The sequence below is a fragment of the Bos taurus genome, chromosome 22, assembly GCF_002263795.3.
Source record: "Bos taurus isolate L1 Dominette 01449 registration number 42190680 breed Hereford chromosome 22, ARS-UCD2.0, whole genome shotgun sequence".
NCBI lineage: Eukaryota > Metazoa > Chordata > Mammalia > Artiodactyla > Bovidae > Bos > Bos taurus.
The window spans coordinates 44015770-44038236 of record NC_037349.1 but is presented as its reverse complement, the minus strand read 5'-3'; the positions used below and the strand labels follow the sequence as shown (position 1 = coordinate 44038236).

Genomic DNA, 22467 nt, shown 5'->3' with positions numbered 1-22467 from the left:
ATCTGCCCAGAGCTAACAAAAATTTAAAATCTGCCTGCTCGCTGACCCAGCAATTCCAAGTCTATCAAGGATACTCATTGCAGGATCCCTTCATATTAGCGAAAAAGAGAAACTGGCCTCACTGGCCACCGAGAGAATAAACCACAGCCACAACTCCTCCAAACCCTTGGAGCTGAATGCATTTCAGAACTCATAACATTTGCATTTTACAAAGGTAACAGGAAGTATGTATAGTATGTTCCATACAGCTGCAGCAGGGTCAAGTGGAGCATCCACGGTCAAGTTCGTAAATATTTCTGCAGCTGAACATGTGACTTTCTGCCACACACTCTGAAGAGGCTCCTATTATCTCAGATCTGGGCATCCAATGAGTTTGCATCAAACTTTTTAAAAAATCATGTAGTTGTGTCTTGATTCTGTAACTGTGGATAAGGGATGGAGGACCTGTGGTCAGGTGAAGGAAAAATAAAAAATAGAAAGTGATCGAACATACCCTGAGCCCTGACAAGTCAAGTACGCTCCAGTGCTGACACGCTGGGCCCATGATGGCCCTGGGCCCTTTACTCCTCCAGCCCGCCTAAGTGCTCTTCACTGTTGCCGCCGCCGCCACTAACATCAGGAGCGCGGACTGTGTACCAGGTCTTAGCGCTTTACACTAATTACCCCACTAAATCCACACAACAACCCAGAGGTGGCACTGTTACTCATGTTATCCAGATTCATCGCAAATGCATCCTCCATCATCCAACAGAGAGACTGACGCGCAAAGGGACAGAGCGACTCGCTCAAGGCCACCCGCCAAGGCGCCGCAATGGTGCACAAGCTGCCAGCCGTCTCTGGTACAGTCAGGCCTGGGAACCTGGGAACTCCGGCTCCAGAGCCTCGGATACTCTTAACACCTGCACCTTCCTCACCTCCTCTTGGTGAAGTAGCTTAAAACTTTGACAGAACATGGCAGACCACAAAGATATAAACAGATACAAGTCAAACCATGCTAGCATTCAGATCCATAACCAGAATGCTTATTCTCTGTCAAGAAGCCAGGCCTGTCAGAGAGACACCAGCAAGGGCAGCCAAGCATGGAGCCAGGGATCCTCTAGAGCACCAACCGCAGCCCAGGGAACCTCAGGCCATTCAGCTTGGAGATCTGCCCCAGCAGACCCACAAAGCTGCCCTGGGCAATCTACACAACACACTTTAATTTGTTACAAAGGATCAGCCCAAGGTGTGGGTGCCAAGCGTCAGGCCCAGGCAGACAGAAGCAGGTTCCACCTCCTCACTGGATCCCCTCCAACCTACCCAGTAACACCAACCACCACCACCACCATTTAACCATCAGCTTCAGGTAAAGCTAGCCAACGGGCAGGTTCTCTCCCTTCCAGGATGGGATGTTCAGGGACTCCGAGGACACAGCAGATAGATACCTCTCTCCTTTCAACAGCACCACAGTTAGGAACAGCCAACCGCCCTCCTTCCCAAGCGCCAACCCTTTCTGCAAAGGGAGCCTCATGCTAGGGACTGGTGGATGGTGGCTATTGCTCACATGCTATGAGGGTGAGGTGGGTGAGGACGAGGAGGAACACACCAGGGCACCACGGCAGGGGAAAATCCGGCCTCTCATGGGCTCCAACCTCGCCTCCCCTCCAGTCTGCCCTGGCCTCGGACACTGTTTCAGCTCCCCAACCTTCCTTCACCAACTCTAGAGAAAGACTGCCATATATTTTGCATACATAACAAAATGTATGCATACATAACACAATAGTTTGCAACATAAACTACACAAATCTAATGTGTACAAGTTATTAATGTTTTTAGATATTTATACTCCAATATAACCGCCAACTTTCACGCATTGGAGAAGGAAATGGCAACCCACTCCAGTGTTCTTGCCTGGAGAATCCCAAGGACAGGTGAGCCTGGTGGGCTTCTGTCTATGGGGTCACACAGAGTCGGACACGACTGAAGTGACTTAGCAGCAGCAGCAGCATAACCACCAACTAAATCAAATTATAAAACATTTATAGCCCTCATTTCTTCATGCCCCCCACCCCCACCCAATAGGCTCCCCCGTCCCTGGGATTCTCCAGGCAAGAACACTGGACTGGGTTGCCATTTCCTTCTCCAATGCGTGAAAGTGAAGTCACTCAGTCATGTCCGACTCTTACCGACGCCGTGGACTGCAGCCCACCAGGCTCTTCCATCCATGGGTTGGATGGAAGTACTTCCATCCAAGTACTTCCAGGCAAGAGTACTGGAGTGGGTTGCCATTGCCTTCTCCGCGAGACAGATGGGGCTTCCCAAATACCCCTTTCCTTGAACTGGAGCCGGGAGAAGAATCTCTTTTCACCTCACCTCCTGCAGCCCAAGAGAATTCAGATGTACATGACCCTACTGTTTGAATTTCTGGACACAGACCATACACAAAGTACTCTCATCTCATATTAAGCTTCCGTAACTTCCCTTAAGCCCATTTTGACAACTCTCCATGGGTCAAAATCCTTTTAAAATGCAAACTAATCAAGTAGGAATATGCACAGGGATGATGTAAGATAGCATCCGGCTGTCAGATGTGCTGAGCACCCACTGTCTGCATGTATCAGCTGGGGGTGAGTGACGCTATGGGACACACCCCTGTGTCACCATGCTCAAAGCCTGGGGAAGAGACTAAGAAAAAATGGGGGAAGAGAAAGTAAACAGAGGGAAGTGCTAAGAGAAGGACTCCCTTGCAACATTTGAGCCAAGACCTATATATGGAAAGGAGCTGGCCCTGAGAAGAGCAGGGGTTAGAGCATTCTAGACAGGAGGAATGGCATACACAGACTGAGAAACAGCAGGGATGGGGATTAGAAGGCATGACAGGGAGGGGCAGAGTACGCAGTGAAAGGTGAGAAAAAGTTCAGATTTTTTTTTTCTAATCAGAATCAGAATTCACTGGAGGATTACGCTCTGTTATCCTCTTGAACACAGAAGTTCTCTAGAAGAGCATTCAGTTAGCTGGTCTACTCTGGATTCCTTCTATCACACCATGCTTCAGACAGACAACGAACCACAGCCTCTCAGCCTTTACTGAGCTTGCACACAAATGCACGCTTGCGTGTATGTCCATGAGCATACACACATACATACACACACACCTGCTCCCTTCATGCTACCTCAAGCTGAGGACTTCGTACCTCCACCAGTACTGGGTGAAATGGAGTTGACACTGCAGACTTTTGCATCTCAACTGGTGATTTCTCAGCACTTATCACAGCTGTAATTTTACTTACATTCATGTGACTATTTGATTAGCACTTGCTTCCTGAATGAGTGTCTTCTGATTCTAAAACGGCAGAATCTGAGCCTGTCTTGACCATCAAGGCATCCCCAGCACCTAGTATATGGCCTGGCCCAAGGCTAAAATGCTCAGTATCACAACACACAGTTTTGAATGCAAAAGTTCAAACACATACAAAAGCAGAAAAAAATATAACCACCATACAACCCCCATAGTCAAGTCATTCCTAACCTTTTCTCTTCTATACCCCTCCCAATGAACGAAACCCCAGCCATCATATCACTCAGTATGTACTTGTTGAATGAATGTATAAATGAATGTCTTTTTGTAATGGACAAAAAACCGGGTACTTAATTTTACTCTTACTGATTTTTCTGTTGATACTAGACAGACAGGAAAAAAGTCGAGGATGGGCCACCTGGATGAGTCAGTTTACCAACTGGTTAACTCCAATAAAATTTCAGGAGATGAGATTTAAACTATGGGCTAAGATGAATCTCCCTTCCCCCCTGTTCACTGGATTTAACCTTTTGGTCCTGTTCTCATCATTGCCACATTCATTAAGAAGTGGCAGTAAGCAGGGAAAAATTACATATTTCCCACAATCTCTTTCAAATAAAATACTGAAGGAACAAGTTTCTTTTCATTAAACAAGACATGTAGCCTTTTACACACAGAAAAACAATGCCTTAGAAACAAGTATTATATTATAGCTTGCTCCCTCCGGGGCAAACTATACTACACTTATTTATTGGAATATTTAAAGTAATTTGTTCCAAAGGAGCCTGGTCCTTCTGAAATACCATCACCATTTTACAAACATTGGACAGAACTGTCATGACTGTGATACTCACAGTGCCCTGCAGAGTGAGGGGCACTGAGTACTCACTGGGTTTGTTTAATGTCATCTACTCTTCAGAATCCCAAAGGAACCAATAAAAATGAACTGAAATGCTAAAATGCAACCAGACCGAATGATCTTTTTGTTGTTGAATATACTTGTTATCTGTATTTTCCAACTTTTTTTCATCAGCACAAAGAAAAAAGTATTAAAGTTGTCCTTAAAACTAAGACCCAGAGATAAAGTCACGTATTGGAGTCTAATCTTGCGCGAATGTGTGTGTGTCTGTGTGTGTTTATGTGCCGTCATGGTTACAAGTCCAGCCTCCTGAATCTCTGCCACGTGCAGCCTGTGTGGCCTCAGGCAAGTTGCTTCATCCCTATAAGCCCATTTTCTCTTCTGTAAAGTGGGACTGATAAGACTAGCTGACAAGGTGAGATGAAGCTTGAAGATTAAATGCACAGAGCCCTGAGCTTGAGCATATTGCTCAAGCAATGTTGCTGCTATTATTATTGTGTTTGTATTTCCAAAAACGAGCAGGGAAAGAACTCTGGACAACGTTAAGGCTCTGCTGGGGAGCCTTCTCAACGCCTGCACAGAAGTGGGTACCCCTGCTACCACCCCCACAGGGGAAGCCAATCAGGGAGTCGGAGGGGGCCTCCACGCACCTGGTGGGAAGCTCACAGAGGCCATGGCCTCTGAGTCACAGCCCAGCCCCTCCCTGCCACATCGCTTTGTTCCCTGGAGGGTGAGCTGTGACTCACATGGTTTCTAGCTCTGGGTTGGGCCCATCTGACCCAGGACAGGACTGACATAGTCACTAGGAACACTCATCTGGACACTGTCCTTGTCCCTCCTCTCCCACCCTCTGGCCTGGTGGCCTGCTCGTCCCACGCCAGGTCCCAGCCCGCAGTGTCAAACACTGGAAGGACGCTGTGGGCTCCTGGGTAGTTCACCCCATTGCCGCCACCACCACCCATCCTGTTTCGGTCTGTGCCGTTTTTTCCACTGTGGTTTGCTTCATTTTGAGTTAACTTGAGAATGTAAAGAAAAAGTCCAGGAGACCCACCATAGTTCACACCCATTCACACCCTCTAACTACTCTTACATTTTGAGGGGAGGGGGGTGGAAAAATTTACAACATGAAATTTACCATTTTAACCATTTTTAAGTGTACAATTCTGGAGCACTAAGTACACTAGCAATGTTGTACAACTATCACCATTATCCATCTCAAAACTTTTTCATCATTCCAAACAGAAGCTCCATACTCATTAAACACGAGTTGCTTAATACATAGCGGGGGCCTCCCTCCCCCTGGGCCCCAGTAACCTTCATTCTACTTTCTATCTATATGAACTTGCCTATTCATACGTCATAGAAGTGGAATCATACAATGTCTGTCCCTTTGTGCCTGGCTTACTTCACTTAGCATTGTGTTTTCAAGGTACATCCAAGCTGTGGCTTGTTTCCTCCCTTTCTGTGGCTGAGTAACGTGCCATTGTATGCATGCGCCATATTCTGTCCATTCATGTGCCAACGGACACCCGAGTTGCTTGTACTTTTCAGCTACTGTGAATAACACTGGTATGAATCTGTGTGTGCAAGCATCTCTGGATACACGTATGGGTACACCCACTTCTTATGGGTGTACACACAGGAATGGAATTGCTGTTAGTACATCACATGGGAGTTCTGTTTAACTCCTCTTGCCCTTTTAAGATGGGCTTCCCAAGGTTCAGTGGTGAAGAATCCGCCTGCCAATGCAGGTGATACAAGCGATGTGGGTTTGATCCCTGGGTCGGGAAGATCCCCTAGAGGAGGAAATGGCAACTCACTCCTGCATTCTTGCCTGGAAAATTCCATGGACAGAGGAGCCTGGCGGACCACAGTCCATGGGGCTGAAAAAAGAGTTGGACATGACTGAGCACGCACACCCTTTTAAGAGTTGGGCATCATAACCCAGCAGCTGCCACAGCTAATGCTCAGTGAGCGTTCCTTCACTCTGCTACACACCATTCTGAAGATTTTGTGTGTGTGTGTTAACTCATTTAGTCCTCAAAACAATTCCCTGAGGTAGGGTGTGATTATTTTCACCCCCATTTTACAGACAAATAAACTGAGGTTACCCCTACGGGATAGCAGTGCCAGCATCTGAATACAGATCGATGATGCTTTCACACTCTCTCTCCAGTATGACCAAAAAAAAATAATAATAATTGAGCTCTTCTGCTAAAATGCATTTTCTGTCCCGAAAGATGCCTTAGGTACCCTGTAACCTCTTTTCTTGCTCTGGACTAAAGAACTAAAAAAGGGAATGGGGGCAGGGGGTAGGAGTGAGTGGGGATGCTCATTGAGTTGGATTATTCTAGACTCTCTCTTTGCAGTGAGAAATCCAACTCCATCTACATCAGTGCAAAGGGGAATTTGTTGGAAGCATAACGAAACAGCTCAGCCCAGGCACTGGATCACAAGCGATGGGCTCATCTCCCTCCTTATACTGTCACCACTCCATTCTCTCTGAGGAAGGGGCCCCCCCTTACAGCTCTGGTGCCTCTGAGCATTTATTCTGCCACTTTTGAGTCAGGGTGACCCAAGGGAAGCCCATGGCCTATCCTGGCTGGGCCTATATGCATCCCTGGACCAATCACCACAGCCAAGTGGCTGGGGAACCATGACAGGCCCAGCCTGGGCTGCAGTCCCCTCCTGGGATCAAAAGAATGAGGACTCTTTTCAGAAGAGAGGGAGGGAGGCAGGGCAAATGCCCGACACACACTGTGGTGTAATCTCCAATAGCAACAAATTGGAGGCTGCCCAATAGTGCTAAACAAAACAACAAGGTTAAATAAAATTGCTACATCCATTCAGTGAAAACAATATGCAGCTGTTCAGCAAGTAATCATGAAGATTATGTAGCAACTTAAGAAAAAAAAGAAGTCTTATGGAGTAATGTCTGGTGGGAAAAAACAGGACACACAAATACAGACCCACTTATATGTAACAATTCACATGTAAGAAAATATGGCAAGAATTGTATCATAATGAAAGAATCATCAGATCAGATCAGTCGCTCAGTCGTGTCTGACTCTTTGCAACCCCATGAATCGCAGCACGCCGCTTTTAATCTCTATTTTCCAAAATTTTATTTACTGGTTCAACAAATATTTACTGAGCATCTACTCAGTGCCAGGCGAAGTGTGGGGGATATGGTAGGGAGCAAAATAGAAGAAAAACCCCAGCCCTCATGGAATTTCCATTCTAGTAGGGGAGGCAGAAAACGGATAAGATGAATGAGCAAAATACACGCTACACTGGACGGTGACAGAAGTTAAGAGACAAAATAAATCTAGAAAGGTAGAGAGGAGTGTGGGGGTAGTGCTGACAGTTTAGATATGATGGCCAGAGAAGGTGATATCTCAGTAAAGGTGAAGGAAGTGAGAAACCCCGTTATGTTGAAGAGGGGCTTGGACAAGGGTGGTAGCAGCCCGGGTGATGAGCAGAGACAGAACTGCCCTCAACTGAGGTGTGGGAAGAAGACCAGTGTCCTGGAAGCGAGGTAAAGAGCGAGCTTCGGGGAAGAGAAAATGACCAACTGTCAAACACTGCTGATAGCCAAGCAGGATGGGGCTAGAGAATGGGCCACTGGGATGAAGAGCAGGGCAGTCACTGCAGACCTGGGCAAGAGATATTCATGAGGAATAATGGGCTCAAAAGACTATTGTGGGACTTCCTTGGTGGTCCAGTGGTTAAGACGTCTCGCTGCCAAAGCAGGGGGCCCAGGTTCGATCCCTGGTTGGGGGAGCTAATAACATCTCACATATTGTGCAGCAAAACCAAAATATTAAAAAAAAGAAGAAGAAAGAGATAGAGAATTGGGATGGCAACATTATCCCAACTGCCAAAGTGGAAGCAAACCAAAGGCCTCCACAACAGATGAATGGATAATCAAAATGTGATCTTTTACATACAATGGAATACTATTCAGCCTCAGGGTAAAAACAAAGCACATTCTGACAAATGCTACCACTTGGATGTAAACTGAAGACATTAAACGAAAGAAGCCAGTCACCAAGAAAGACAAATACTGCCTCACAAATAAATACACGTATTGATTCTACTTGTAGGGGGCATCTAGAGTAGTGAATTCATAGAGACGGAAAACAGAGTGGTGGCTACTAGGGTCTGGGGAGAGGGAGAAATGGACCACGGTCATTTAATGAATATCGGGTTTTAGTTCTGCAAGATGAAAAAGTCCAGGAAACGGCTGCACAACTGTGTGAACATACTTAACACTAAATTGAACACTTAGAGATGTCTAGGATGGTAAATTTCATGTTATGTATAGTTTATCACTTTTTTTATTAAAAAATAGTGAGAAAGCGCAGGGGGCAAATAATTGGGAGTCAGCAAGTGCAGACAATTCTTTCAAGAAATTTTGCTCTCAAATGAAAAGAAATGGCAGTCTGGCTGAAGGAAAGAAGTGCATGGGTTGTTTTCTTTTTTTCTTTAAATTGGAAAAAATAACAGCATGCGTGTTTATGTACTGATGGGACAGACCTCATCATGGGACAGTGTTATTGAATATTTATTTCAAAATAAATGTACTCTGCGATGATGAAAATATTCTGGAATCAGACAGCTGTAACAGCTGCACAACCTTGTGAATATACCCAAAACTACTACTAAATTGTGTATTTTAATGTGGTTGATTTTATGGTATGTGACATATCTCAATTTTAAAAAAAAGATACAATTAAAACTATAATAATGTTGTCTGGGACACCACATTTACACATCAGCCTGAGTTCCCCCCCAGACAGCCCCAGGCACCAACAGTTCCTGTGGCCAGTGACCCAAAGGCCACCACAGCTGTGTGGCAGCTGGTGGCTCAGAAGACAGGAGCAGTCTCCCAAGTTTAGGCTAAAACACAAATGCCTCATTAGCATATAAAGCAATTGAGATCAAACTACTGAACAAGCACCCAGTAGCTGCAGATAAATGGCCCTGCTCAGTTAGGGCCATGAATTTTCAGGCCTGTGATCTAAAAGTGAAATGTAAGAAAAATCCATTCAACTCAAAGGCAGAAAATCTGAGCCACTTCGGCCCCCACCCCATCTGCCAATCCATACTGTCTGTCGCTCTGTAACTGCAGAGGGATGATCTTATTTTGCAATTAGTCATGGCAGACGGAGTTCTTTCTGAAAGTCCTCCCAGCTGTAACAGTACCACGCTTCTGCTTCCATCGCCTTATTCCTTTCTGCTGAACAACTTCAAACAGTATCTTAACCTCTGTGATACTTCATTTTAAATATCAATTTGGCTAGACCCTAAGGCTCAGATATTTCATCAAACATTATTCAAGATGTTTCTGTGAAGGTACAGGAACTTTTTTTAGACAAAATTAACATTTAAACCAATAGAGTTAAACAAGCCAGATTCCACCATATAGTAAGTGCTCAATAAAATTTGGTAGCATTGTCATTATTATCTCACTCTAAGAGATAATAGTAAAAGAAAGCTGCTAACATTGGTGTCAACTTTAAGCCTGTTTTCCTGCAATGCTGCTTAAGAGTCACTTCAGCTCCCTAAGATAACTTGCCAACTCTCTCTCCTCAAAGGACTCAGGCGGTCATTTAAATATTTTCTGACTCACAATGCTGGCCAAGGATTAGTGAGGCCCTGCCCAGCCCAGAACATATGAAATGTGATTTGCTAAGAAAACCACTTGAGTCTGCAAGGCTGCATAGGGCTTTTGTAAAATTAAAGCCATGCTGGAGAGACACAGTTCTCTCCCTCACTGCCCCCCCCGCCCCGCCGGAGATGTGTCATAAAAAGAGGTTACTCAAGGTCAGTTAAGCTGCACCTTCTGAGGCTGGAACCTCAGCTCTGTAATGCGCTTCCTTGTTTGGGGGCTGGGTTATGTCACTGTGTTTTCCCCTAACTTTCCAGCCGCACATGCAGGCACACACACCCCTCACTTAAGAATGGAAATGAAATCCCTAGGAACTGTTCTTACAGTTTAGGTAAAGGGAATCTGCTAAACCAAAGAAGCTTAGATTTTGAAGATCTCAAAATAATGTCTATTGCCTCTAAGTTTTTCCCCTCCAAAAATGAAAAACTCAGGCCCCAACTTTTTTGTAACAACAGTGATAAACAACTCCAATCCCCCACCACAGACAAACACAAATACACACATACATGCATTAGCACTGTTTTGTTTAAAATGGAGCTCTTTGTCCCAGCTTAGAGTAAGCTGAGGTGTGAGTGGATTTGCAGTTTCCAATGGAGTCCCCAGGTTGTTCCTTAAATTCAGAAAACCAGGTTCCTACAGATGCACGTGTAGGTGCTGTGCTTCTTGTTTCTTCTTCTGTGAGAATACAACCTTGGACTTGTGCCAAGGCATTACATCTGGAACACATAAGTGCGTTAGGGGTGTAAACTAATCTTTTAATATGTGATAGTATTCCGTTCTTATTTTTATTCCATTCTTCAAACTATGATGCGGGGTGGGGGATTGCTTTGGCAGCAAAAACCCTCCCATTAAATGCAATCTATTTGCCTAGTAGATAAAACAAGTTAAAATGCAGCCTTACTCCAATGCTTTCCACCATTCCCTGGTACCTCCAGGGTGTGGGGTCCTTAGTTCTCACCACACTTCTCAAGGCATGGAGGCGGGGGAATTGGGGAGGATCTTTAGGGATCTTCATCACACCCTCAGAGTAAAGGCAGTAGATCGGTCATATGCTTGGTCAGTGCCAGATGCACTTCCATTCCACAAAATCGGGTGTTAAATGTTTTATCCAAGGTCTTCAGCCTTAAACACTACACTATATGGTGTCACTTTCTTCAACAATTAAAAAAGATGCTGATGTTCCTGGATTTTTGTCTGTGCAGCCTGAAGGGTGGGCCTCTGAGTGTGTCCCCATAAGACAACGACCTGTGGAGGTGAGTGACGCACCCAGGAAAAGTATTTCAGGACTGGACTTAGTATTGATGAGACTGTCAAACTTTCCACTGACTACGGACTCAGTACAACTCTTGTCAAATACTTAGCTGACTTTTTTGCAGAAATTGACGAGCTGATCTTAAAATTCATATGGGGACCCAAAAGAGCCAAAACAATCACAGAAAAGAACAAACTTGAAAGAATTCATAATTGTTGATTTCAAAACTTACAAGGGTATGCGATTCATGGGGTCGCAAAGAGTCAGACACGACTGAGCGACTGAACTGAACTGAACAAGGGTATAATAATCAAGACAGTACTGACAATGGTAGTATCATAAGGACAGACATATAGATCAATAGAATAGAACTGAGAATGCAAAAATAAACACATTTGTGACTGATTTCTGACAAGGATGTCAAAACAATAAAATAGAAGAATAGTCTCTTCAACAGACTGTGCAGGGCAACAGGGTATCCACATGCAAAAGAATGAAGCTGTACTGGTGCACCTCACACCACACACAAAAATTAACCCCAAATGGATCAAAGACCTAAATATAAGAGCTACAACCGTAGGATCCTTAGAAGAAAATTTAGCCATAAGTCTTTATGATCTTAGATTAGGTAAAGGTTTCTTAGCTAAGACACCAAAAGCAGAAGCAACACAAGAAAAATAGGTAAGTTGGCTTCACCTAAATTAAAACCTTGGGCTTCAAAGGACACCATCAAAGAAGTAAAAAGACCAACCCAAAGAATGGCAGAAAATACTGAAAAATTATGTATCTATCTGATAAGGGACTGAATCTAAAATATATAAAGAACCTTATAACTCAATAGTAAAAACACAACCCAGTTTTTCAAATAAGCAAAAGATCTGAACAGACATTTCTCCAAAGATGATATACAAATGGCTAATAAACACATTAAAAGATAGTCAATCAACATAATACTGAAGGAGAACAAAGTTGGAGGGCTGACACTACAAGACATCAGGATTTACTATAAAGCTCCAGTAATCAAAACAGCACAGTATTGGCAAAAGATGAGACCAAAAAAAAAAAAAATCAATGGACAGAACAGAGAGCCAAGAAACAGACCCCCATAAATACAGTCAACTGATCTTTGACAAAGGACAAAGGCAATACAATGGGGCAAAGACCATCCTTTCAACAAATGGTGCTGAGAACAACTGAACATCCACACACAAAAAGAAAATCTAGACACAGACATCACATCCTTCACAAAAATTGACTCAAGATATATCACAGACCTTGTAAAATGCAAATGTCTGAAACTCCCAAAAAATAAACAGCAGAAAGCCTAGTGATGGCTTTTTGGATCCAACACCAAAAACACAACCCATGAAAGAAATAATAAACTGGCCTTCATAAAATTAAAAAAATTTCTGCTCTGCAATAGATAATACCAAGAGTAAAAGAAGATAAGCCACAGAGTGGGAGACAGTATCTGTGAAAGACACAAGTGATAAAGGACTGTTTACAAAATATACCAAGAATTCTTAAAACTGAATAAGAAGAAACAATCTGAATGAAAAATGGCCCAAAGACCTTAAAAGACACCTCGACAAAGAAGATACACACATGGCAAGTAAGCATAGGAAAAGATGCTACATATCATCACAGGACAACAGCAAGGCGGATACCATTAGTACCTACGACAAAGGCTAAAATCCAAAATACCAACAACAAAATGCTGACGAGCAGGTGGAGCAACAGGCACTCTCTCATATACTGTTGCTGGGAATGCAAAATGGTACAGTCACTTGGGAAGACAGTTTGAAGGTTTCTTAAGAAACTAAACACACTCCAGCTTCCCTGGTGATCTGGGGGTTAAGAATCTACCTGCCAGTGCAGGGGATGTGAGATCGATCCCTGGTCTGCGAAGATCCCACATGCCACAGAACTAAGCCCGTGCACCACAACTTCTGAGCCCTTGCTTTTGTGCACACCAGCCACACCTACTGAAGCCAGACAACTGAAGGCCACATGCCTAGAGCCCATGCTTACAACAAGAGAAACCACTGCAATGAGAAGCCCATGCACCGCAGCAAGGAGCAGCCCCTGCTCACTGCAAAGAAAGAAGGACACATGTAGCAATAAAGACCCAGCACAGCCAAAAAAAAAACCACAAAAATTAAGGACACCCTTATCATATGATCCACTCCCTGGTGTTTACCCAAAAGAGCTGAAAGCTTATGTCCAGACAAAAAACTGCACATAGATGTTTATAGAGGCTTTATTCATAATTTTCAGTACTTGGAAGCAACCTAGATGGCCTTCAGTAGGTAAAGAGAAAAATAAACTGGGATACACCCAGACAATGGAATGTCATTCAGTGCTAAAAATGTGCTATCAATTCATGAAAAGACATGGGAAGTCTTAAATTCATATTACTAAGTGAAAGAAGCCAAAATGAGAAGGATACACGGTGTATGATTCCAACAGTATGACATTCTAAAAAAGGCAAAACTGTGGAGACAACAAAAAGACCGGTGAATACAGCAGGGGTGGAAGAAGGTATGAACAGGCAGCGCACAGAGGGTTTTTACAGTAGTGAAATATTCTGTATGATACTGTTAAGACGGGTATATGTCATTGTACATTTACCCAAATCCACTGAAAGTAGAATACCAAAAGCGAGGAGCCCTTAGGCAAACTACAGAATTTGCCACTGCAAGTTCATCCTTGGTGATGAACGTAGCATGCCGGTGAGCGAGGCATGTGTGGGAGCAAGGGGGAAATCTCTGTACCCTCCTCTCAATTGTATTACAAACCCAACACTGCTTTAAAAAATACAGTTAAAAAACATATTTAACACCCCTAACCGTTAGGAAATGAAAATCAAAACCACAGTGAGATCACTTCACCTGGGCTAGATTGGCAGTGATCAAGAAGATGGACAGTGGTAAGCATCGGTGAGGACGTGGAGTAACTGGACCCCTCACACACTGCTGTGGGATTGCAGAATGGAACAGCCACAAGGCAAACATTTGGCAGTTCCTCAAAATGTTAATCATCGAGTCACCATACAACCTGCAATTCCACTGCTCAGTATATACCTAAGAGAAGTGAAAATGCATTTCCACATAAATTTGTACACTCTTCCAGGGGAAGGTGAGAGCCAGGGCAGGTAAAAACAAGAGAGCATATGGACACAGAAGGTGCTCTTGGACCTATGGTTAAATGGAAAAAAAAGAACAAGGCTGGAGAAGAATACATACAAAATAAGTGATGATTGTGTTAGCCTTAAAAATATATATATGCACAGGTACACAAACTTGTTATGTAAGATTGTAAGAGAAATACACAGCCAGCTGATCATAAATGTTCTTTCTGGATGTAAGCCTGCGATGAGGGAGGTGGAACTTCATTATTTACTCTACAATTTCTGATTTGCGTGCTTTTCTGTTTATTAAGAAACAATCAGGGCATGCCATGCAAAAGATAATTTCTTTCTCTAGCCAAAACAGAAGAAAAAGGAAGAGGCCACTGGAGTTGGGTAGTGAGAGAAGCTGTGAAAGTGGAGAAGAGCAAAAGAGCATCCCAGGTAGTGGGAATAGCAGGAGCAAAGATTTGAAAGTGGATGTCAGGTTCACTGGGCTGTCAGGTTCATTCTGTTATAGGAACCAGTGGGGACCTGGGGTGAAGGTGCATCAGAACTGTGAGTTGAAGCAGCCAAGTTCCAAAGGTGTCATGTACCCCTTAGGGAGTGGCGGCCCTGAGCATGTAGGGGCACTGCTGGGAGAGAACGGGGGCTACAGTTGGGCAAGAGGTCTCAGCAGCAGTTCAACTTGGCCTCTGTCTCACCATAAACTGATCGTCAACTCCATTATCCAGATTTGTCTAATAAGATGGTCTCCAAAAAGAATAACATCCACACCACTGAAGTCCCCAAATCTGAATGAAGAACTTCCAGTGTGTCTGAGCACACCTTTTCGATAGGAGCACAAGGAAGTGATGGAGTGACCTGAGTCAATCCTAAGTACCAGATGATGACCCCAGCAAGCCCCCCAGCATGCAGGCTGTGATGGGGGTAAGCACTTTGCAAATATCTTTTCAATTAATCCTCAGAGCAAAACTCCGAGGTACAGGCAAGCACTACCTCCCTTCACAGATGGACAAACAGGCCTGGGGGCTTCCCTGGTGGCTCAGATGGTAAAGGGTCTGCCTGCAATGTGAGAGACCTGGCTTCAATCCCTGGGTTGGTAAGATCCCCTGGAGAAGGAAATGGTAACCCACTCCAGGACTCTTGCCTGGAATATTCCATGGATGGAGGAGCCTGGTAGGCTACAGTCCATGAGTTCACAAAGAGCTGGACACAACTGAGCAACTTCACTGGTTCACTGAAACAGGCTCGGAGAGGTTAAGCACCTTGTCCAAGGTCACTCCCTTGGTTAACACTGCAGCAGAGACTGGAACACAAGACCCCAACTGCCATCTCTACAACCTACAGACACTTCAATCTGCTTCAAAGCCAGGTCAGTACTCTCCTCCAGTTTCCAGGAAAATATTATGGAGCTCAGAATTGGAGTTGAATTCAGAGCTTGGGGTTCTACCAGCAAATTCAGACACATAAAGTTACTATATGCTGGCTGGAAGTGGAGGTGGGGTGTTGGGATAAGGAGCCAAGTTGGACCGGTAACTAACTAGCTTGCTCTTTAGCTGGCTGAGCCAGGCAAGACACCAAGCTGCCTCCTCTGTCCTCCAACTCTGGCTGCGGGCCCCAGCGTCTCTTTCTGTGCATTCCTGTTTTGACTTGGGCCCCATGTCCAGTTCTGCCCTGAAAACTTGTGCTTCACCTTGGAAAAGTCAGGAGACACCTGGGAAATGAAAGTGATCCCCTCCTCTAGCCTTCTTACTCCATAGCCACCAGAGACCCTGGGACACCCACCAGATGTCCCAACAAGCCCTCACTGAGCCAGGGGCTGAGCACTCTCTCTGCCTCCCAGGGCTGACATTCCACAGGGATGTGCACCCAAGAGAGGCCTAAGATACTTCAAACACCCATCTCTCTTCATGTCACTGAACAGATATTCAGGGAAGATTCTCTTCACCTCCACCTCTCTCAGCACAACTGACAAGAGGCCCAAGAAGACACAGTTGGCAAGTTATTCATCACTCCACACCTCAGTTTTCTGGTCTGGAAAATGAGGGTATGTGACACACATAGACATGTTAAGATGTTGGTGCAGGGCTCAGCCGCACAAGGCACAGCCATTCAGATTAACTGGCATTTACTGAAGGCTGCTACTTTGTTCCTTTTCCACAGTATACTCCACCCCTGCCCCCCCACACACACAGCTATAACCAATGAGAATCCTGCATCAAGCCCCCAAGGTTCATGCTCACTTCCAGGCAGCAGTTTCAGGAACATCACTGCCCCAGGCCCCACCCCCTGGAAAGGAAAGACACCAGCCTTCTGGTCAACCAGGAGTGCACACAATGCTGAGATCTTATGCCAGCCACCTGCTAAGATCTGGAGAGAGGGTGGGGGAGGTTCTGCCTATGTTGCCTCATTTCCTCTCTCCCTTCCCCAGGGAGACAGACCATAGCCACATGTAAAGCGTGGTCTTCACCAAGCCACCCACAAGGCTGCTCCCTCTTTCAAATGGGTTTCCACTCAAATGCTGCTTCCTGAGAGCCAGTGTTCTTGCCTGGAGAATCCTGGGGGAGCCTGGTGGGCTGCCGTCTATGGTGTCACACAGAGTTGGACATGACTGAAGCGACTTAGCAGCAGCAGCAGCAGAGACGTTCCCTAACTTAAACCAACCCTGCCTCCGTCCCAGCTACTCTGAATCCCCTTACCCAGTTTCATTTCCTTCATCACACTGACCATACAACTTGGCATCTTGTTATAGGTCTAGTTGTCTATTACCCAGCCTGACCCCTGCGATGTGAACTCTGAAGGGAGGAGCGCTGTTGGCTTCCTTGATGGCTGTGTGTCCAGTGCCAGGGCACTCCCTCCATAAGTGATTCCTGAATAAGTGAAGTAAATTAGCTGAGCTAAGTGGCTAAGGTACACTGGAAAAAAAGCTAAGTCTTCCTCTAAACCTCTCCACAGTGGACCCCGCTCCACTCACCACACTGGTGACCTCCCACAGAAACTGGAACTGACTCAATAACTTAGAATCATATATATAAACATTTTGTTTTCATTCAAGTTTCAACCCGTTTGTGCGAGGTGATATGAATCAGGCGATATCTTTACAAATCATTAAGGTAATGGGTCCAAGGATTAATCTTTTAAAAATAGAAATAAGACTATAATTAATAAACTGAGGAATTAACTGGACAAATCTCAAAAAAGAACAAAAAGAATGAAAGAAACAGAGCCCCATACCTCATGGCCACCACCCCTGCTGCCCAATGAGTTACAGGAGTCTGAACGATACAGAGCTTGGCCTCGAAGGTTTCTAAACAATTGCAGTTTTCTTTGATGCCTCTTTGCCTCAGGCTCCCTCCAATGACTCTTGACTCAGGAGCACACTGAGTTCTGGTCAGGGGCTCAGGAACCTTGGAGATGGCAGAGAAATAGAGGCAGCTCACTGGGATGGATGGTGATGGATGAAAGGCTCAGGATGCAACATGGACCAGAAAAACTGGAGCAGCAGCACGCGCCTCTCCCCCTCATCAGAGTGATATGGGGACGACATCCCATTCTCTGCATCCCACATCTTTCTCTGGCAGGAATAGGCTCTCTCAGGAGGCAACGAGTTCCCTTCATTGGAGGATCCGAGCTTGGGTTAAGCAGTAACTAGGAGGAAGTGCTGTGGAGGTGGTTTAAACTGCAGGCTGAACTATGTGACCTCAAAGGTCACACTGTAGACTGGCATTCCTATCGGCCAGTTCCTTTGCATTTCACTCCTCCTAAACCTCTCCAGCCTCCAGGAGCCTCCCTCAGTGGATACTATACATGCTGTGCCTCACAGACATTAAGTGAGCACTTACTGTGTGCCAGGGGCCAGAGTGGAGCAGGGACAAGGGTAACAGGATTCTACATTCTTCTGGGTGGACAAAGACAATAAACCCTTGAGCAGACACATGAGGAAAACCATTTGAGGCAAACTCCAAGAGTAAAATACAATGGGGGAATTCGGGACTTCTCTGGTGGTGCAGAGGATACAAATCCGCCTGCCAGTGCAAGGGATCCCTAGCCTGGGAAGATCCCACATGCTGCAGAGCAACTAAACCTGTGTGCCACAGCTTCTGAACCTACACACCTAGAGCCCGTGCCCCGCAACAAGAGAAGCCACCGCAATGAGAAGCCTGCACACTGCAACTAGAGAAGAGCCCTCTCTCTCTGCGACAAAGACCGAGTGCAACCAACCAAAAATAAAATTAATTTTTAAAAATGGGGGAACATGACAGAAACTGACAGGGAAGGGGATGCTCTGGACAAAGTTGTCAGGGGAAACTTTTCAACAGAGGAAACATCTGAGCTAAATGGCATGAAAGTACCAGACATGAGAAAAGGCGGTGAGAGAGTGTGCTCAGCAGAAGGAAAAGCATGTGCAAAAGAGAAGTCTGAGAAGTCTCCTGACAAGTTGAGTTCAAATATTCATCAGTTGCACCCTATCCTAAAGGCCCCACCACAGGCCCTAAACACACATCTCGCCCCACCCCCGCCTGCCTTCTTTCCCCACTGACTTCTTTATCAGATTTTTTCAAGTCAAGGCAGAGCTGATTTGACTCTGAACTTTCCACTGGCAGGTGAGCGCTGAGCAAGGGCACAAAGGAACATGTGTGCACCTCTACCTACAGGGACAGAGGAAATGCTGACATCGTGACTCCATAAAAAAGTGGGCCTGTCTTGTATAGGGGACCATAACTCCCATCTTCCCACCTGGCATTCAGGTCCCATATTTGGGGGATGCGGGCCTTTTGTAGAATACGATGTAAAGAGAACCCTCTGAAAAAATACACACCTGTGCTCCAAGCATCTCAGGTGTATTTCAGAAGGTTCTTAGAGCCCCAGGTTCAGAACGTCTATCTGGTTACCACCCCTACAAGAAAAAACTAAACTGTTTCAGCCCAGGAGCACCCCACTGATGGAACGGACAACCTGTTAGAGGTGAGTAAATGAAAGAGAGGGGGCAAGATCAGGCCCTCAGACCCATAAAGAGACTCCCACACTACCTCTTCTAGCTCTGATAGAAGATGTCAGCCTGTCAGGGGGACCAAGGCCTGAAGGGGTCCTAATGAAACCTTATCCGCTCCACTCCAGTGAGGGAAACATCCCACAACACCCCAGAGCCTCCAGAGAAGGTCCAAGACCCCATTTTCCAGGATTGTCCTTGACAAAGGTCATCTCTAGTCTCACATTCTAAGATAACATTTCACACAAGGCCGGTTAAGCATAGGAAGTGTTAATGCAAAGCCCACGTGTTTCAAGGCGGAAGGGGACACCAGGGCTACTGTGTAAATAATTCAGGTCCTTATCAGGAAACGGAGATGTGCGGAGAGCTTGCTCACCTAGCTCACAGTGGAGTTAGGGATGGGGGTGCTCTGTTATTATCAGTCAAAATAGTAACAAGAAGGACAGTTAACCGAGGGAGAACTTAGCCTGTACCAGGCACTACAATAAAAACTTTAATCTTACACAACCTTTTAAGGTTTGTACTATGATCATCTCCACTCTACAGATGAGGAAACTGAGGCATGAGCAGGTGAAGTAACTTGCGCAAGACTACACAGCTGACACTCAGACCTAGCAAAACTCTTCCACACCCAGGGTAGAAGGTGGTAACACCTGGGCAGTGCATGAACTGCTTAAAAATACGTTTCTGCTACTTCACCCAGGACAACCACCATTTGGCAGTTCTCGCATCCTTGCCCAGTGCTGGAGGCAAGCCTGGTTTGGGCATTAAATGGAGTGAGAGCCCTCGAGGAACAAGCCACTCAGTTTCATCAACGTATAAGCCCTTGATGAGGCCGCTGATACTGCAAGAGCGGTTCTTCCTCGTGGCAAAGCCCACGGGAACTCGACTCAGTAGAAACTTTCACACTCGGAAGACGCTTGCCCGTCTCTAGCTACGAGGGACCGAAGTTCGCCTTAACCCCATGGTGTCCGCCTCCCCCTCCTCCTCCCTGGATCCTCGAGCCGCTTAGTTTAAGCAGCAACGAGCACAGGGGCCCGAGTGGGCCCGAAACCGAAGCCACCGCCCCGCGCGCCCAAAGCCAGGTTCCCCGCCGCGAAATAACTGGTGGTCCTGCGAGCCCCGGCAAACAGCGCCCGACGGGAAGATACGCGGAGGGAAAGGGGCCGCACCCCAAGACAGGTGGCACCTCCGTCCCCGGAAGTGGGTCCGGGAACTTTTAGCCCAAGAGCTAGCAGAGGGTCGGAGTCAGGGTCTCCGGCGGAGCGGCGGCCGGTCGGGGCTGGTGGTGGCACTGCCTACCTGTGCCGCCTCCAGGGTTCCCCTGACCGTTCAGGGTGCCCGGAGCCAGGAGCGCACACTCTGCCGCGGGCACCGGGATGGAACGAGGGCGGCTTGGAGGTGGGGTCTAGCTCCGGCTTGGTGGGTGAAGGTGGAGAGGAATCAGCCCGGGAAGGCCTCCCGCCCCAGGGTGTCTAGCAGGGTCTCCAGCGGGGAAGGTCTAGCGGAGTAGCGGGGCTCCAGGCCAGCCGCCCACACTCACCTCGGCTCCCAGCACGGGATCGACCCGCCGGGCTGCGGCTCGCACCGCGGCTACGACTCTGGCAGCGGCGGCTACGGAGGCGGCTCCCCGGAGCGGGGCGGGGCCGGGGGCGGAGAGGCCGGGCCGGCCACGTGGGCCGGAGGCGGGCCGGGGACCCCAGCGGGCGCCAGGCCGGGTGTCGGGGAACTTGGACTCGGTCACGCTTGGCTGCTGCTCAGCACTTCCCACTCCGCACCCTGTTGGGGTCCCAGGGAAGGCTGGGGACGGAGAAGGGGAGACCTGGCCCCCGGGGCATGCCCAGCACCTATTTGGGAGATAATTTACTGGGTCCGGGAAAGGGTGCGCAGCCTGCCGAATCCCGTTCCCCCGAGGGCAGCTCCGGGGATCTGTATCCCAACGGGAGAGGGCTGTGGTGACTCCCGAGCCATGGGCAGCAGGAGCTGCCCGGGCGGGCGAGGGCCCGGGTCAGGCGCTTGGAGCCCCAGCCTCGCCTACCAGGCTGACCTTGGGCTTATCTAGTCCTGCCCAAGCCTCACTTTCCCCGACTGTGGGAGTGAGAATAAGGACGAATCCCCGCGCGCCCAGCAGGTTCTCAGGAAATACGTTTGTGGGCGGATGCTGAGCTTGAAAGAGCAGCAGCCAGCAGTGTGGCCTGAGTCTTTTCCTGCAGAAATAGACATGAGAATCTAAATACTAAAAGCATTTTCTGTACTCATTCATCCGTTCAACAGATTAAATTCTTCCAGTCCTCAGGACCCCATAAAGTCAGGAATAAAAAAAGTCCCTACACACTAGTTATGAGCGCTTATGAAAGTACAAACCATTATAAAAAAGAAAAAGTTCATCAGCTGCTTTCATGTGCCTGGTGAGGACTTCAGGTGCTTCATCTACTTGCCTTGTGAGGTGTAGGGCTTGTATGGGCCGTCTCAGGAACTGAAGCTTAGAAAGGTGAAGCCAGCCCCCAGATCAGAGGAGAAAGCTCCAGTTCCAGGGCTACATTTCTCCGCAGCCATACCTCCAGTACATGGAGGATCAGGCTCTGAGTGGACCTCCTCACTCTCTCTCCATGGGGAGAGCTCTAACCCCCACCCCCTCATTCCACCTCACAAGGGGTAGGGGGATGTTGAGGGCTTCCCAGGAGGGATCTTCCCTGGCAGCAGCCGCTGAGATGTAGATCTCCCAGTCCAGGCACCAATCCCCTGCACACCCGTCACCAGCACCAGGCGTTCAGACCTTCATCTGGCACAGCTGAGACTTCCTTTATTGCAAACTCCTGTCTCTCCTTTGCAGGCACACAGCCTCCTAGGGCTGTGTGACCTCTCCCTAGCCCACAGCTCACCTTCTGGGCCAGAAACTGACCAATGTTGAGCAAAGGAACTTTCATTCCAACTACAATTCCACTTCATTCCACCACACCTTGACCCCAAACCCAGTGCCTCATGACCCATCCCTTTCCTGTGTAAGGATCACACACCCTGTCCACGACTCCATTTCCAAGGCCAAAACCTATATCCAGGTCCCTAATCCTCAACCTTTTCTTCCAGGCCTCTTTTGTTACTCTCCCTCCTCCACACAGTGGAAGATCACTTACTACAGCCAGCCATGTTTATTAGGTAATAATAAAGGGCTTCCACTCCCTCAGCAACCCAGAGCTCGGCAGGCACTTCCACCCCTCAAGTCGACACCTGGTGCTCTACTCAGGCGGCGTTGTCGGAGATAAAATTTCTATTTCCATTAGATTC

General features: G+C 46.9%; 1 protein-coding gene across 3 annotated transcripts in view; it reads right to left on the bottom strand.

The window, feature by feature from the left end:
- The window catches only part of ARHGEF3 (Rho guanine nucleotide exchange factor 3), a 313583-nt gene extending 292758 nt beyond the window's left edge, over positions 1-20825 (bottom strand). The window contains exon 1 of one of the 3 annotated variants that reach the window (XM_003587632.6): positions 20726-20825. The gene's annotated coding sequence lies outside the window, so the exon portion shown is untranslated. Of the gene's footprint in view, positions 1-20484; positions 20698-20725 lie in introns of those variants that run through there. The other 2 variants (XM_059880073.1, XM_059880075.1) reach the window with 2 other exon arrangements.
- Between the last annotated feature and the right edge of the window lie 1642 nt (positions 20826-22467).